Source organism: Protopterus annectens, chromosome 12.part0, assembly GCF_019279795.1.
Source record: "Protopterus annectens isolate FY-2018-M chromosome 12.part0, PAN1.0, whole genome shotgun sequence".
NCBI lineage: Eukaryota > Metazoa > Chordata > Ceratodontiformes > Protopteridae > Protopterus > Protopterus annectens.
In genome coordinates this window covers 863195311-863213570 of record NC_056746.1, presented here as the reverse complement: position 1 = coordinate 863213570, position 18260 = coordinate 863195311, and the positions used below count along the sequence as shown (strand labels likewise).

General features: G+C 40.5%; 1 protein-coding gene across 2 annotated transcripts in view; it reads right to left on the bottom strand.

Annotated features, from left to right (window-relative positions):
* DIDO1 (death inducer-obliterator 1) overlaps positions 1-18260 on the bottom strand; it is a 1822440-nt gene that overhangs the window by 200008 nt on the left and 1604172 nt on the right. The window lies entirely within an intron of this gene.

Sequence of the window (18260 nt, the reverse complement as noted above, 5' to 3'; positions counted from 1 at the left end):
GCTGTTTTGCATCCTATAAACTTTACAGCTTCAGCAAAAGACAGTCTCAGGACACAAAACACTGGGAGAGGTCAGACAGTGGAAAAGCACAAGAAGTCAGCTATCTTATGTTATGAAGGATAACCCATATTCCTTTTTGGAAACAATAAAATACATTAACAGGCAGGAGCGGCCTTAGGTCAACTGGTGCCCTAGGCAAAAGGGCTCCACGGCACCCCCACCACACCACCGAGTGCCCCCATCCTGGTCTCCCTACACCAAATAAATACTGGAAAACTGCTCCTGCTAAAGCGGCGCCCTAGGCGGCTGCCTAGTTGGCCTATGCCTAAGGCCGGCTATGTTAACAGGAAAAAAGATGGCTGGATAATCACTCTCTTTGGCAGGGAAAATTAGGACAATGAAAGTTACTGAACTGTTTCTTGACACTGAATCTATGCGATACAAGGAGAAAAAATAAAAGCTGGGATAAGAAACACTGGATGTGGTGCTGTCTTAAATACAGACATGGTTTTGCCCTTTTTTATGCTCTGTTAGCAAATTTTTAGCTGGCTGGTCAGACTGTGCTGAACATTAACAGGGGTATCTGCTACTTCTGTCTATATCAGGAAGGGATGGTTTGTAAACTATCTTGTGCCTCCTGATGGTTACTGACAAAAGCAAATCTCAAGGAATGCACTTAGTGCATCAAAAGCACACAGTGCTTTGTTAACAGCGTAAACTAATTTTATAAGTATTTGCTTTATCAAAATCTTGTAAACATAAGGCATCTTTGCTGGCTGTGGCAGTGCAGTCTCTGCTACTGCAACAAACAGTAAACTGTCAACAAACATGAACAGTACGTTTGAAGCTATGAAAAACTGTCAGGCGGCAAACTGGATTGTCTGTTTAGACTACACAGCAAAGGAGACTGATGTTTTTATCAGACTAAGAAAATGTTCTTAAATTTGCCTTGTAAATGGAATTCCTGTGAAGAAACTTTTCTTTTCTCAAGACTCGGGGACAAAGACCAAAATAATGAAGCGGAGACAAAAGCCCAAAATCAGAGTCAATTTTTAATTACTACTGTTGTCCACTTAAAACAGTTAACAGAAGTGTTTGCATTTTATGAAATTATAATGTGTGGCACTGTCTTATCTTCAATGATTTACAAAATGTTTACAACCAAGACATAAAATTTGAGGCAAAAACTGGGGGCAGTTGAGAGGTACACATACGTCTGATTTGTTGGGAACATATTGACAGATTTTTACAGGAGATGATAAAAGCTAACGAAACAGAGTCTACACATGCATGCCCAGATTTTTACAAATGGCAACATCTTTTTTAAGAGGTTATATAGTTTGGATTCCCATGAAAAATACTCAGGTTTACAATCTCTGTAAACCAAACATTCTTTTTAATCCCCATTTTTTCATACAAGATTTTTTTTTAATGTGTACTTCTAAAGCTTTTAACCTTTCAGTAAATTAGCACAGTACTACTATGCACAGATTATGCCAAAGACAACCCAAACTACAAGAAACTCCTTAAAGGAAATTTTCCTACACAGACATATCCATGTTTACATGGGAATGTCACTGTAAACACAACAGTGTGCCACAGAAAATGGTCAGAAATTAAATTCCACGAACTAACAATAAAAGTAAACAGTTAAACAGATAGAGATTAAAGTGGTGTGAAGCAATACCACCAGCTATAGTGTAGTAGCACGACATGGGCATAACCTCATGCAAAGGAAAAGAAAAGCTGTGGGATGACCTTCTTTGATTAAGACACCCATGTCTCAGTTTTCTGTTAATGCTGGCAATCTTCACTGAAGGAAAACATTAAGGACTTTCTCAAAAAACTCATACTGCCAAATACAGTACTTCTGCAATGATTCTGCACATCCCCGCTACTTGTATATAGTAACTTCTAGATCTCTGCAATTCAGGGTAAGGAGAATACACAAACTTACCCAAATCCTGGATATACTACACATTCCCTTTTTTTTTGCACAATGAGTTTCACTGTTCACAGGACTACAACTATGGCCCTAGCACTTTCAAAATGAACCTTACTGAAACTGTGCTGCTCTCACTGTATTAATGACTACACTACATACATGGCCAACAGTCAATATGCCACACTGGGAGGTCTTCAAAGGCAAAAATGCCACAGCACTTTTATAACAATGTGAAAACGGCAGTACTTAATTTATGATGAATACAACTTAAATGTTCAAGCAACATCTTGCACTGAACAAGAACAGCTAAATGTTGCTTTACTTACTTAGTTTAAATCAATTCCACATGTTTGTAGCTCTTATTAGCACCAAGTGATTTTGGTCTAATCTGCCAGCATACAGACATTCAAAACATATTAGAAGTGCCTGCAGGGGTGAATTAAGTTAAAGATTTTTTTTAAGGGCAATCTGAGGCTTAGGACTAAAAACTCTGAAATTACACAGAAGAGGCTTTACTTTACCCTCCCACCATTCATGAAATGTTGAAGTTGCTGGTCCTTTGCTAGAGGACTATTTTAACCCCCCTTCTAACAAACGCATTCAAGAAGGCTTAAAGCCCTACTATTTCTGGTTATGTCTGGTTCCTGTGAAGGAACAGGATATATCGCCAAAACTATTTAGCATTCTGATGTAAATTCAAGGAATTAAATTATTGAAGTCTTCCCTTAAAATGCAAAATATCTGCATTTTAAAATTCAGTTAAAATACTTCAATATCATTTTATACCACATTACAAATGAATACAGCACCTTTTACACCTAAAATTATATCACTATACAGTTACATTTTAGAGTAGATTTTTTTCCCCTACCTGTCAACTACCACCTCCAACAACTGGTCTTAAGCCCATTCATTCTTTGGCTCTCTGCTGGACAAGGTGAAAGTCAAACAGAGACACAAATCATTTATACATGCATGATGTTGATTTGTGTCCCATTCTGCCTCTATCCATTCTACCCAAAGGCAGAGCACATCCCTGACCTGGAGGGCAGAGGATCTGGTTTAACTCAACAAGCCAAGACCATTTGAGTTTTTCAGGACAGACTAACTGGTTCAAGATCAGTGAACTACATAATCATCCTGTCCCACAAGGCTACATCATTAATGATGCAGACCTATGGGACAGAACACTCCAAAGACCGAGGATTCAACCAACTCCAGTTGATGTACAGCCACAAATAATCTCAAATGAATGAAAGGCTGGCACTTTTGGTATTTAACACCACTAGTTTACCAAGTACGTTTTCGTCAAAACATTTCATCAGAAATGAACACCGGAAATAAAATCACTCCCCTATTTATATCTAACATCAAACTGAATATATTTATATCGAACATCAAACTGAATAATTAATGAACTCAAAAGCCATTAACAACTTAAGGAACATTAAAAGCGAGAGAACAAATGAAAGCATATTGGGCTCCATGCAAACACAGCACTGAGGTAAGCAGTCATGTATTCTAATTTAAAAACATGTATAAAACTGTAACCATAAACCTTACTACCCTAAATATTACTGTCTAAAATTTGTAATAATTTTATTAAAATTATAAAAAAAAGTTTTTTTTTTTTTTTTTTTAAAGTTATGTAAATTTTGCACATTACAATCTTGCTGCCCTTAACTTCAGGACAGGTAAAAGGGAAACTTTCACTTAATCCAGGCTCCCTGTAAGCTTCAAGGATAACCTGCCAAATATAACTCACGGTACTCAATTAGTGTCTCCCACTGACCACCCCTCACATCACAGGGAAGTTCTTCTAACACACAAAAGGAAAAAAACAGCCTGATCACAAACCAAAGTGTGTTTATACAGGGTGTTAACATATTGATTACGAATGCCCCTAGTGTGCTCATATAGTCATCTCTTCAGCTTTCTCTCAGTTTTACCAATATAAAAAGTGGGACAGGATCCACACTTAGCTATATATATACCAGACCCATAGATTCACATGAGGAATGGCTAGTCGCAGCTATATATTTGCTATGTGCTTCTACAGTCACCGCTTCACCTTGTGCTGTCAGAGGGCAGTGGGGGCATCTCCCACATTTGTATGTCCCTAGTTTATAATGATTAGTCCTAGCTGAAAAATTTCTATCACACTTTTAACATGCAGTCCCTTTCTAAAAGTACAAATGAGGGAAGTATCTTAACTCCTCTAAGGTCAGACAACTGGGAGAATCTACTCCATTCGTTATTCAAAATGTCTCTACTAACAGCAGCGCCCCCACTACAATCAGTGGTAAAAGAAGACATGTTAAGGTGTATCAAGTCTGGATTCCTATATCCACAATTGTTTGTCACCATAGATGTAGTCAACCTATTTGGATTTATTCCACACAATAGTGGCTTGGTATGGTTTGAAAAGGTAATTTAATGAATGTGGTGGTTTAGCTTTCAACGAATTTCACGTATGTGGAGTTTGTGGATCTGGTGCTTAACAGTAATTTTTTGTACTTCGAGGGGGAATTTGTCCTTCAAATTAGTGGGGTGGTTATGGGCGCAAGGTGCGCCCCGGTATATGCTAACTTTGTCCTTCAGTACTGGGAGCGAAAAATATGTTTTGGAGTCCCCATTTAAAGATTGTTGGTTCATCTACAGACGGTTTTTGGATGACATACTCATCTTTTGGAAGGACACAGAGAATAGATTGAAGGAATTTTTGGAATATATTTCCAAGAGCACTAGTTTTTTGAGGTTTACCCACCATTGTGCTAGAGGCACCTTGAATTATTTGGATATCACTATTGAGAAAACACCAAGTGGTTTTAAATCAAAACATTTTTAGAAGAGACATATTCCAACTCTTTCCTCCATTTTAAAAGTTCCCACCCTTTTAGTCAGAAAAAAGGTAAAGTGAAGGGTCAGCTGGTGAGAGCTAGTCATATGACTTCCGATGACCGTGACTTGGAGGTATTGAAGTTAAAAGAAATGTTCACTGAGAGGGGTTACCCTAGCGGATTGATAGAACAGTTGGCTAAGGAAGTAAAAGAGGGTAGGCAAAGTAGGTTTTGCCCTATAATAGGGATGGACAGCTTGGTGGAAGAATGATCCATTGGGCCAAGTACAGATACTGCACCCAACTGGTCTTGTTGGGTGATACGTTTCAACTTTTACATCATCAAGGTATTTTGCTAAGGGGGCAGCAATGGATCCTTCAGCCGCCACTACTGGCTTAAGTGGGGGATCAGTTATGTCTTTATGTACTTTGGGTATCCCAAACATACAGAGAACCGGAGAGGTTCATCATTAGTCAAAAATTCAAGAGTACCTATGTCAATCAAATCTTCAAGCATTAAGTCATTCAAAGCTAAATGGATTCACTGATGGACAATATTAATTTCATTCCTGGATACTCTGGTACACCTTACTGGTTCCCAAAGAATGTCTAACATTTTTGCATCGTAAACCATACTCCCTCCCTTATCTGGTTTCGTAACCCTTACATATTTATTATGTCTAATGTCATTCAATAGGTTATACTCCTCAGTAGTAAGATTAGGTGGAAATCTGTTGTTCAGTATGGCTATCCTAAGTTTTTGCCACCATCAACTCAAAATCTTTCAAATGAGGGTGGAGGGGGGGGGGGTTAAAAATACTTTTTCTCTTAAGACCTTCATGGACCAAATTATGTTCTGTTTCACCCATCATTATTTCAAAAATTTTCATCTGCAGAAACATTTCAGACTGACCTATGGGACACTTACCATGCCATAACCCCTTCCATGGTGGTTGACACAGACTCATAACAGCATGCATGCTTCTGTGAATATGCAGCACTGGTCACTGTTGACAGCATGACAAAGCCAAACACATCACAAACCATGGTGCCAATGCAGTGTTCCTGCCCCCCCCCCCCCCAAAAAAAATGAGTTTAACAGGTACTGGCAGCTAACTCCCATCCTCTCCTGCTCAGCTTGTGAGCCTTTACTTGTATAAGGGTTGTAGTCAGGGCTTTATTCCTCTGCATCAGAGAAACAACCATGTCTGTTTTCATTATATGTTGCTCTGAAAAGAACAGCTGTGCTATGCTTTTGCAAATGCTGCAGAATGTCAAAATCTAAGGCACTAATTAACCCTGAAACTCCCCTACCTACAAAATATGTCAGTACCTCTCAACTACTTTCACACTTCCTTGCAGAGGTTTCAAGATGAGTCACTTGGTTAACTGACCTCATACTGAACAATGCAGAAGCTAACAGCATCTTAACTGTACACGTCATATCTCTATAACTCGTGTGCGTTTTTACTAAAATATTTAAAAAGGCGAAGTGTGTTTCAGAGAAGTATTTTAGTTCTGTCATAAAAATACTAAAGATATGATTCTGATACTATGTCAGCTATAACTCAAGAACAACGCAATTGTAAAGTGAAATTCAAATAACTGTACAGCTGAATGGCTGCATCAATACAGGGTTCATCTCTGAAACTTTTTTCAGCAAATTTTTCATGACTATGCCATAACACTTATCTACAAAATACAATCAGTTGGTGACTTTAGGTATAGAAATGTACACAACTTAACCTTCATGTATGCAACTTAGTACAAGTTTAGAGTGGAGGAAGTGCAAGCATTAGCATGTATCCACCGAAAGGAAAAATTAGTATTCTGGAGAATCAACATGCAATTCAGCATACAGAATGCTGGCTATTAGCTGACAAGAGTTTAATCTTGTAGTCATGGGTTTGAGTCTCATTTTTCATTTTCCTACTGTTTAACTCCAACACACTTAACCAGACAATGCTTCTGTGCTGCTTCTCTAAAGAAGCACTGTGCCTAGTCAGTTATCTGGTAAACAAATAAATAGTTACTTCTGATGAAATACCAACTCACAACATTATGGACATGTAATGCATTCTACCCCCCTCCACAAAAAAAGTTTCTCTTCTCCAATGGAAACACTAAAATGCAACACATGCCAGAATGTCACTGTGAAATGCTTGTAAAAAAAACAAACAAAAAACCCTGTGTTTAACACCCAAGTATAACAGTCATTGCCCTCAATCCACTTATGAAATTCAGAGATTCATTCTCCAATTACCCACTTTATCAAGTTCAAGGTAATGGAGAGCTCCAGCCAATCACAGAACTCAACTGGGTAAAAGGCATGATACTAATCCCAGACAGTGCACCAGTGTACCGAGGGACAAACACCCGCACATTCATTCATATATGGCACACAAACTTAATGGCAATTACAAAGATGCGTTCAACAATGACAGGTCTCTGGTATGTGGAAGGAAACAGGAGCATGTGGCAAAACACAACATGAACAAAGGCACAACATGCAGTCTCCATAAAGATGGCATCCCATCAATGAACCAATCACAGTGAGACAGTAATGCTAACTTGCTACAATGGCAATAAGTATTCTGAACACACATTATACTCACTACCCTAGATAAAGGTTTTATCCTGGTTCTACGACAGCTCAGCTTACACAAAACTGCAGGAAATCAGACTGATGAAACTGCTCCCCAAAGGAAAATGTTTACCACTTCTTTGCTGGTCAATAAACATATTCAAACTAAAAATGAATTCACAAGGGGAAATAATCTTGGATACCACTTTAAGAACAAATTAAATTGAGACTACATCAGTGCTTCCACGCATTGCACACAGACTCTCTCCACACCTTACACATTATAATCACACTACTAACAACAAGTAAAAAAAAAATGGTCTACTGACCACTCAAAAGACAATCTGTGACCAGGAAAATCTGCACTACAGTACAATTCTCTCTCCAGCTGAATTAGTACCTTCAGAGTTATAATGAATACACAGGAGCCATGGGGTTTTCACTAAGCAGAAAAGTAAGTGTGTGTATCTGTGAGCACTCACGTGCATAAACATACCTATGAATGTGTTTTTAATGTGTTGGGTAGCAGAAAAAAAATTACGTTTGCATCTGTGGCCTTCAAATGTGCATCACAAACAAATTTTCAACAGTTCCACATACACATCTTAACCAAGATACATATCATAATAAAGTAACCCCAAGAGGCAAAGTCAACATTCCATTCAAATCATGACTTACTGGTGATATATTTTATATATGTACATGTGTGCGTGTCACAAACAGATGTCAATTTTTTTTAAAACCCTAAAACAATAATCAGAGGCTACGCTGGTAATGTATTCAATGCATCTGCAATCTGCCACGGTTTTGTTTTTGTCTCCTCCTCACTAATTTAAAATGGCAATACCATGAACCACTCATTTTGTCCAACATCTATAAAGTGTCAATACCTCCCTGATTTTTGTTAGCTGCAAACTGACTCTTCAGACATCTTTTTCAGCTACATTACTTTTGTAAAGGTACTAAGTAAATCTTATCAGCAGGCACGACTTAATTTTCTGCCATTTCATGCCTGTGCTGCCAACTTATACTAAAATAATTCAACTAAGACAAATTAAATGTGATAATGCAACAAATTTCAAAAGGGAAATAATAGTTGTGCAAAACCTTACCATAACCACAGATGTCCTTCTCTTTCATGTTGCAGTATTCTTGGTGTGGAATTTCCCGCCTTAGGCGACACGTACGTTGGCTCCTATACAAAAGCTTCAGCTTGGCTGTTGTAGTTGCATGGGACGTCACACGTACGACCATAAACCGGAGGCCTTAAATGTGACGTCTGCACGCACAGACCTCAGAACTTGAAAGCCCAGCAGGACAAGTCGAAATAGAGTAGGAAGTGATGTCAGCCATAGGATCAAAGAGCCATGTGATGGTTAAATTGGTCACAGGGTACGTTATAACCATCAAGAGACCCAAGACGGGTCAATAATGAGAGAGAGAATAGACAAGGGGGTTAGGTGGGTGGGAAGGAATACTGCAACATGGAAGAGAAGGACATCTATGGTTATGGTAATATTTTACTCAACTATTCTATGTCCTTCTATTCCTATGTTGCAGTATATTCTTGGTGTGGGGGAGAGTACCACAGCTTTAGATGGAAGAAAGGGAGGAGCTAGAAGCAGCTAATTCCACAAAGCCCTGCAGAACTGTTCTGGCAAAACCTGCACGTTTTCTGGAGACATTTTCTAACTTTAGTGTTTGGTGAAAGTGTTAATGATGGACCATATGGCTGCTTCCAGGATGGATGCAGTGTCCAGGCCTTTTAAGAAGGCTTTGGTGGCTGCCAATGTTAGTGAGCGCCTTTATTCCCTGTGGGAGTTTTTTGCCATGGTATGAGTAACATAGGCAAACAGATTTTCTAATCCAACGTGTGATGGTGTTGTTTGGAGACTGCCTTGCCCAGGACCCTGGGATGGAAGGAGACAAAAAGCTGATTGGACTTTCTTATGGATTTGGTTTTGTCTAGGTAAAACCTTAGCTGTCTGTGTACATCCAGGGAGGAGTATCCACTCACTTTCATTAGTGGGAGAGGAGAAGAAGGTGGGCAGATGAATAGATTGGTTTAAGGACAGTTCACTGACCACTTTAGGCATAAAGGAAGGGTTGGTTCGTAGAGTTACCCTGTTCCTTGTGGAAGGCAGTGTATGCAGGGCAAGCCATTAGGGCCTGTATTTCTGCCACCCTCCTGGCTGATGTTATAGCTACTAGCAGAAATGTCTTCCAAGTGCACATTTGCAGAGTAGCCGTACTAGCAGGTTCAAATGTGGACTGTGTTAGTTTTTCAAGGATGAAGTTCAGGTCCCAGGGTGGTGGGATGGGTTTTCTTGGTGGTCTGATGTGCATAACCCCTTTTAAGAATAGTTTAACATCGAGCATGGCTAGTACGGGAGAGTCTAGTGGCCGGCAGGCTGAAATTGCTGAAAGGTGGACTTTCACTGAAGAGTATGAAAGTCCCCTCTTAACTAGTTGACACACACAGGCAAGAACTAGGGGTGTATCTGTGATGCATGGATCCCTGCCCTTGCCCAGACACCATTTGGAAAATCTCTCCCATTTAGCAAAGTAAGATTTCCTTGTAGGTTTCTTGGCCTCCCTCAGGACTGAAAGCATGTCCTCGGAGTAGTGGTGCCTGAAGGGAATTAAAAATTGATCACCCACAGTCAGTGCTAACATCTGCAAGACAAGTGTGGGTGAATGACGGTTCCCTTTTGTTGTGTCAGAAGGCCCACACTGTGGGGTAACTTGGTGACTGCCCTTGGCTACATTGAGAAGTAGGGGGAAACCAGTGCTGCCCTGGCTAGTAGGGGGTCACCAGCAAGACTTTTGGTTTGTCTCTCCTGATTTTCAGGAGAACTCTTTGAATTAATGGGAAGGGTGGAAAGGCACACAGAAACCTCCACTTTCATGAAATGCTGAATGCATCTATTCTCCATGCTAGTGGAAAGTGGGTTTTGGAGCAAAAAATCTGCAGTTGTCTGTTTTTGGGGGAGGCAAACAAATTTACTTGGTGTGCCCCACTGGTGGACAATATCTAGAAAGACATTCCTGTCTAGCATCCATTCGTGACTTGGAGAGGATGTCCTGCTGAGAAGGTCTGCTTGTTGTCCTGCGAGGGGATGTAGGCAGCTTGCAGGGACAAGCTGTGCTGTGAGGCTATGTCCCAGATTAGTAAGGTTAGTCTGTAGAGGTGGTAGGCTTTTGTCCCTCCCTGCTTGAGGTACCACATAACTGTGGTGTTGTCTGTAATTAACAGAACACCTGGTTGTAAAAAGGGAAGGAAGGCTTTCAGTGCCATGCTGTTGTTTCCCTCAAGTTATGTTTGTTCTTTATGGAAAGGTGCCACTTTGCTTGTACCCTGTAGTTTAACACAGTAGCCCCCCATCCTAGGTCTGATGCACCTGTATGTATGAACTGGTTTGGAGTAGGTAACTGCAGTGGAAGGCCCAGGTTCAGATGAATTTGCTGAACCCACCATTTTAGTTCGGACTGTAGGCAGGGCAAGAGGGTGATTTCTTGCTCTAAAGGATGCTGATGTTCTGACCATACATTTTTTAGATACCACTGCAGCTTTCGCATGTGCATTCTGGCTAGTGGTAGCATGGGAATGGTGGCTGCCATTAGGCCCAAGATTCGTATAAATTGCCCTGCAGTTATCTGTTGGGTCTGCATAAGGGTTTTGAAGTGGGAGGACTGACTTTGTCCTGGGGGAGAAAGGCTTTCATTATGTCTGTCCTGATCCTACAACTCAAGATACATTTTGTCTTGTTCTGGGATCTGGGAAGTTGAGGGTGGACCTCAGTCTTTGAAGCAGGCAAATGGTGAACTGTAGATGGGTTTGCAGGGTTTCCTTGCATTCTGGTAGAATGAGGATGTCTTCTATGTAAGGGTAAATCTGAATCCCTTGTGTTCTGCAATAGGCTATGGCAGATGCCAGGCATTCTGTGAACACTCTGGGAGCTGTGGACAAACCAAAGGGCAATGGCGTAAATTGAAAGTGAGAGGAGGATCCAGAAAAACGTAATTTCCTGTGGGAAGGTTGTATGGGGATGTGCAGATGGGCTTCTTTCAGGTCGAGTGAGGCCATGAAGGCCTGGGCTGGTATAAGAGGGAGTAACATTTGTAAGGACAACATTCTGAAGGTGGGAACCTTTAAGAATAGGTTTAGAAAGGAAAGGAAGAGAATGGGCCTCCATAGTCCCTCTTTTTTTTGTGGACCAGAAAGTCTTCAGTAGAAGCCTTTTCCTTCGTGTCCTGGAGGGACAGATTCTATTGTTCCCAGGTTCAGGTCTTGCAAAATCTGTGGGAAGAGGTGCCTCTGATTTCTTTGGGGGGGGGGGACGCCCCTTAAGGGGGGCCTTTCTCTCCAAGAAAGGAAGCATTCTTTTTGAACTATAGCCAGAACCCATCTGTCTGTAGTGATGGTTTTACAAAAGGGGAGGCAGTGGGAGAGGCGGGTAAGAAAGGGGAAGGTGGGCAAGGCAGTCACACATTGCTGGGTCCTGCTCGGTCTTGAAAGGGCTATTTACTGGGGGGCTGTGAGACAGCTGGCCTGGAAGAGGTATGTCTTCTGGCCCCTCTTCTGTGTCTGGAAGAGGTAGGTCCTGCAGAGGAGGGGTTTCTTCTGACAAATGTAATTTTAGCAGGGTAATTCCTGTAATATTTAGGAATAAGAGACACAAGAAGATGCTTGATGTTTTGTAATTCCTTAATTCTTTCTTGTATATTCTTAAAAAGGTCTGCTGACTGTTTACCAACCAATAAGGGTCTAAAGGAGCATCGAAGATTTTAGACGGAGTCCTCTGATAAGTGTTGTAGACGTAGCCATGAATTTCTTCGAAGTACAGAGGCAGAGGATGCAGACTGTGCAGAGGCCTCTGCAGCATCATAACTACATCTAATGGAGTTGAATGGCTACTTGGGCAGCCAGAGCAGGTTTAGAAGCTGTCAGATTTAGTGAGGCAGTCTGGAGTAGCAGCCAGCAGAGCAGAGGCTTGAGAGACAAAGTCAACTGCATATTTGGTTATATGGGTTTGACAGCTGATGGGCTCTAAAGGCCAATGTGGAAGAGGTGTAAACCTTCCTTCCAATTCTATCCATAGTTTTACTGTCCTTGGCTGTAGGTAAGAGAGAGGTAGACTGAATCGGTCTGGATTGTTTACTAGGTGATACTGCAATCACAGCAGGGTCTGCCAGGGGTGGCTTGACTAGAAATTTCTCTCTTATGGGGCAGGGGACTGAGAGACTGGGGTCTTAGATGCTTAAGAAAAAGCATTTAAATAAGCAGGGATGACAGCTGGAATGGCAAGATGTGGAGGGAGACTCCACTTGTAGCAATTCAAAATACCTTTTCTGAGTATCAGATATTTGTGAGGTGTCCCATTTGAAATATTCCTTCATTTTGGTTATGGTCTCTCCAAAGGTGATACCCTTTGGAGGGGAGTCCCCTTCAATGGATTCTTCATCTGGGGAGCAATATTCTTGAAGAGAGGCTATTTGGGAGGTATATGATATTGATCCATCTGAAGATGAATAACAAGCCTCTTGCTCATCTTCCCTGTCTTGAGAAGTGCGTGGTGGAAGAGGAGACAGAGGCGGGCCTAGGGCTAAGGAGAGGAAGGGTAGATGGAGAAGAGGCTGTGAGCCTAAGGGCCATGAAGGCCTGCATCAAAGATGAGGTGAAGAACTGCTAGTTAGGTAGGCATTCCGTGCATGTAGCCAAATGTTTGGTTTTCCACTTCTTTTTGTACTGGGGTAGTCTTAGGCGAAGGCCAGGAATCGGATGCCTGGCTATGGGTAGCAGTGTCTATGGGAGGGATGGAGGCCCGGCTGTGTCTGGTTCCCTCTCGACCTTGGCTGTAGCCAATGTCTGAGAAAGCTCCATGGGTGTTGCTAGTCGTCAACTGAGAAGCGACTTCCTCGAAGGTCACCGAAGCAGACGGATCTGTCGGACATCCCTCAAGTCCTAAATCTGCAACTGGCTAGGCGTCCAAAAGTGGAGAGGCAGTGGAAGTGGGCCTAGGAAGCTTGGCTTTTTTCTGCGGAGGTTCAGTCGGGGCTTCTGAAATGGGATACATCCTTAGTGCGAATTTTTTTAAGTAGCTGATTTTCTAGATATAGATTGAGAGCAGCCAGATGGCTGCGTAGGGTCTTAGGAATGAAGGATAGGCAGGTCAAGCAAGTGGTATGGTTGTGCTCTCAGCCTGGGCAAATACTGCAGCAGTCGTGCATATCTATGAGGTATCTGGTGCCCACATTGGTATTTACCCTTTTTTGCTGACATCGGCTAAAGGTTACAACAAACCAAGCTTTAGCTAGAAGTCAAAGAAGAACCCCCCCCCCCCCCCCCCCAAACGGGGTACTTGGCTTTTGGACATCTGGTGGTGAAGGAACTAAGCACATAATGTGACTGTCATCTGCGGCTGAAAAGTTCTGAGGTCTGTGCATGCAGACATCACATTTAAGACCTTAAGACCCCTGGGGTTATGGTCCTACCTGTGACATCCCACGCAACTACAACAGCCAAGCTGAAGCTTTCGTATAGGAGCTGACATACGGGTCCACCTGTGGCAGGCAATCCCACACCAAGAATACTGCAACATAGGAATACAAGGACATATAATGTGATATTTCAGAAAAATAAAAATAATATGCAGAAAGACTACACAACTAAGTACAGGGGGAAGCATGATGAAATGCTCAAAACTGTTTTCTTTAAATACAATGCAACACAATTAAAGGCTAGCATAATTATGAGTACTAGCACTTTGTGACAAGAAAAAAAAAAACACATGTATGACATCCTAAAAACATACTGCATGGAAACTGTTTAAGAGAGTGTTACAAGTATGTGGTGGAGGCACTTTTTTCAGGAACTCAAAATTAAAAGACACTGATGACAATCTCAGTAAAGGCAACAACTGGAAGAAGAAACAACTTTCAAACTGCCCTACTGGATACATTACAGTCCACAAATGACAGCAATGTAACAGACAATCCTGCAATTCAAAATGTAGGATTTAATTAGTACATATTGGTAATTGTGTGTGTGTGTGTGTGTGTGTGTGTGTGTGTATAAGCGGGTAGATTTCAAAAGTTCCAACATCCATTCATTTTTATTTGCTATAATGTAAATCAGTCGAATTCTCAATGGAAACCCAACTTACTTTAGGAGGAATCCTACTTAAAATTGTTGAACTGAGATGTAAACTGTGTATAATGAATGCAAAGCCAGAGTATAAAAGAATACAGGAAAATGAACATGAAGACTCAATGATGCAAAGCCACTTTATAACCACAGTCTGATTGTGCTGTTGTACCCAGGCTACCAGAACAACATTAACAGTGGTGATAGCAAAATAGGTCATTACTTAGTTCGAGAGATGCCAGACTGCAGCTGTCATGAAGTGAAAGGAGCAGGTTTTGCATAACACTCATTTTTTTACTTTAAAAAAAAAAAAAAGTCAACATACTGGAAAGCCCCCCTCCAAATAATTCTAGATCTAGTCGTCAAAGCAAACAAAAGTAACTTCTGGTGTACGCAATATTCCCGGTTTATGTAGGTATACAATTCTCTTCTAGTGCTGGTCAGTTATGAAATTAAACAATCCACTAAAACAAATGCAGCCACAGAATATACTCACTGAAATGCAGTTAAATATCCAATAGCAGCAAAATAAGAAAATATATCTTAGTCAAACCTTGAACAATTGCTGACCATGGTGCCAATGGCAAATAACCTGTGCATCCAAGAAACTCATTCCCCAAATTTTCTGGATTTCTCAAGCTTCTTTCAGACGATTTTTTCTTCTTCTTTCAGGCATGGTTTGTCTTTGATGTCTTGCAGTCTGAGCTTCTTTTGCACAGGCTTATGGATAAATTGTATCTGGATGTCAGTGTTGAAGTAATAACCAGTCTTTTGACAGAATACCTGTATGGCTTTTTCAAAGATCACATTGCAGTCCACTGCAATCCAGCTCTCGAACATTCTTGTAAATGGGACACAGTCCCAAGAAGTCAAGCTACTCATTAACTGAATGCATTAAGAACACAGTTAGGCTGCGCTGTGTAAAATAATTTCAGCTGTAAACAACCTGGAAATCAAAATAGTCAACTACATTTAAAACTGAAGAAACCATTATCATCATATACTGATGAACAGCTAAATTTTCTTCACTTACTGGTTCAGTAGAAGGATATGCGTATGACAGGCTAGGTCTGAAAAGTTAAGACCACATGAGAGAACGTACACTTAAAGGTGAGGAATCTCTGAAACAATCAAATGAGACAGCAGCAAAATTTTTACAGTGTTATATGCTGGCAATATAGGCAATGCTTGAAGCGGCACAATGTGACTCAAATACTGCAGCTTAGAGCAAACTCAGGTGCAAGATGTAAACAGAAGTGTGAAAGCAGGTTTTGACAGTAAATAATCCAACTGCAGGAACTTAATGGTTCAACTTCTGATGTACTACAATGTTTAGGGGAAAAAATACAACTTGTGTTTGAAATAACAGTCCAGGCAGATATCAAATTAATGAGGACAGAAAAGGTACAAACTGGTGTGTACTATTTTAAAAGCAAGCTAAAAGGAGGGAATACTGTGCTTCAGGTTATGGACAACAGCATTTACTGTTCATTTTATGCATAACCACTGAAGAGTTGCCCTGTTTTTTTTTTTTGTAATATATCCTATCACTCCAATGTTATGCTTTGTGTCTCATGGCCAAAAAGATAAAAGTAAATTTAAGCTTTAATAAAAAAAGAAAACTTAAAACCCTCATTATCTGATGATACTTTTATCGAGCACTTATTAAACATGAATATTGTGCAAAATCTTGTGAAACACAATATGTATAAATTACCGACAGCTGTACCACTTACTGTTGTGATTCTAAAAGGCAAGTAATCCTTAACTACTGACAAAAGGCATGCAATACATCTAATGAACATGCTCATTAAAAAGTACTTTGCAATACTATGTTTTTATACTTGGAAAGTTAAATATTTTTTTTTTTTACATTTAACAGCAATAAAAATACTTGCTCTATTTTTCAAAATCTCTTATGGCAGTGCTAACTAAATCCACACATATGATGCTTTTGTGAACGTGATGACGGCATTTCCAATATTATACTGTGACACTAAAAACTTAACACCAAGTTTAGAAATACCACAAGGGAAATATGTTCATGGTGTCATACAAACTTTACAAAAATATGGCCACTAACAATCCAATACATGCTCAGTCTAGTCTGTCCAATACTTGTTTCCAACAGTGAAACTCTCCTGACACACTGCCTCAATCCTCAATGCTCCTCATATGAAAGCCCTTTTTTCTTGGCCCACGTATGCTATATGCTCTACAAACACCCATGACTCCACCCAGGCACTACTAACCTTAATATTCACTACTACCAGACATTACCATCACATTTATGAAGATGTGATATGTTAATAAGCAACACAAATGTCTTCCACACACAGAGCTGCTCTCTCCAACCAAAATAAGGAACTTATGTTCAGCCTACATAGATATAGACTGTCTAGCTAATGTCAGACAGCAGCTGAGGTCTGAATGTCAAGAACCCTGACAACCATGGACAAAGTGAATGAAGAGAGTACCTACTGCAAAGTGATTCTCATCTTTACAAAAACTTATAGCAATATTCTGTAAATAAAAAGATTAGCAGACTGGAGTTCCGCTGTGGCAACCCCTAACCGGGATAAGCCGAAATACATACATTAAAGCATGTTTAAACCACACTGCCCACAGATTCTTAAAGCAAGTAGTAACTCTGAATACTGCCAATCCAAGTAACTGGAAAGTAAACCCTGCAAGAGTGTACAGAGCACTCTGATTCAGGTTTCTGAAGACATAAATGTGTTTTGGGAAAGAGAAGGCTCAGCCTTACCACATGCATGCTTCTCTCTGGTCACTGAGATGCAATCAGGGTCAACAATACAGCCCCAAAACAACAAAAGCTGAAAAATGCTTTCTTCAGTTTCTAACCACAGTGGTCCTTCAAAACAGTGTCCCTTTTGATGAGTGATGCACAGCTTGCACCACTCTGATGCCCCTAATCTCCATTTATGCATGCATGCATGCATACACATGGGTGTATTTGTACATACGGATACATATATATACATAAACAGAACATGCATCTACCGATGGTCTACACATTATACTTCTTTATTCTGATGCTGTACCCCTTGTAAAGATGCAAAACACATCAGCCCCAACTATAGCTGAACTATGAACCTATGAATAGATCTCTGTGTTCACTCCTCTACTCTACAAAAGTACCTACTTACACCAAATGCACTTACTAAGCATTTATTTAGGTTTTCACTTGTACTACATAAATTCAACTTCGACACTTTCCCATACAGGAGACTAGTGAGCATGACTACAATAAGAAACTGCCAATTCTGTTTCAGTGACCTTGTCATACTTCACAAATTTTTCATTTCTTAATACAACTACTAATTTACAAGCGCCACTTAAAATCAGCTACACACAGACCCACTCCAAAACTGGGCACCTTTTTTCCAACAAGGTATCAAACACTATTTTGCCAAACTAATGCAGCACTGATGTCTACCACATTAGCTCATCTTCACTTTTTCTTCAGTAAAGTACAAATGACAACACTGCATTTGCTTAAAGACTTCTTTTGTATCATCTTTGCACGTATAGTCACCAACATGAAACATCCAGTTTCTGCTGGTGCATTTAGATGCTAAATCTCTCTACAGTCTACAAGACTGATATGCAAAGCTCCTTGAAAGAGGCTTCCACTGCATTCAGAGCTTGTTTTCTCAGACATTTTAGTTCCCTCTGCAATTTCCAAAATATGTGCTAATTCTAGCCTTCAAATGCACTTGGC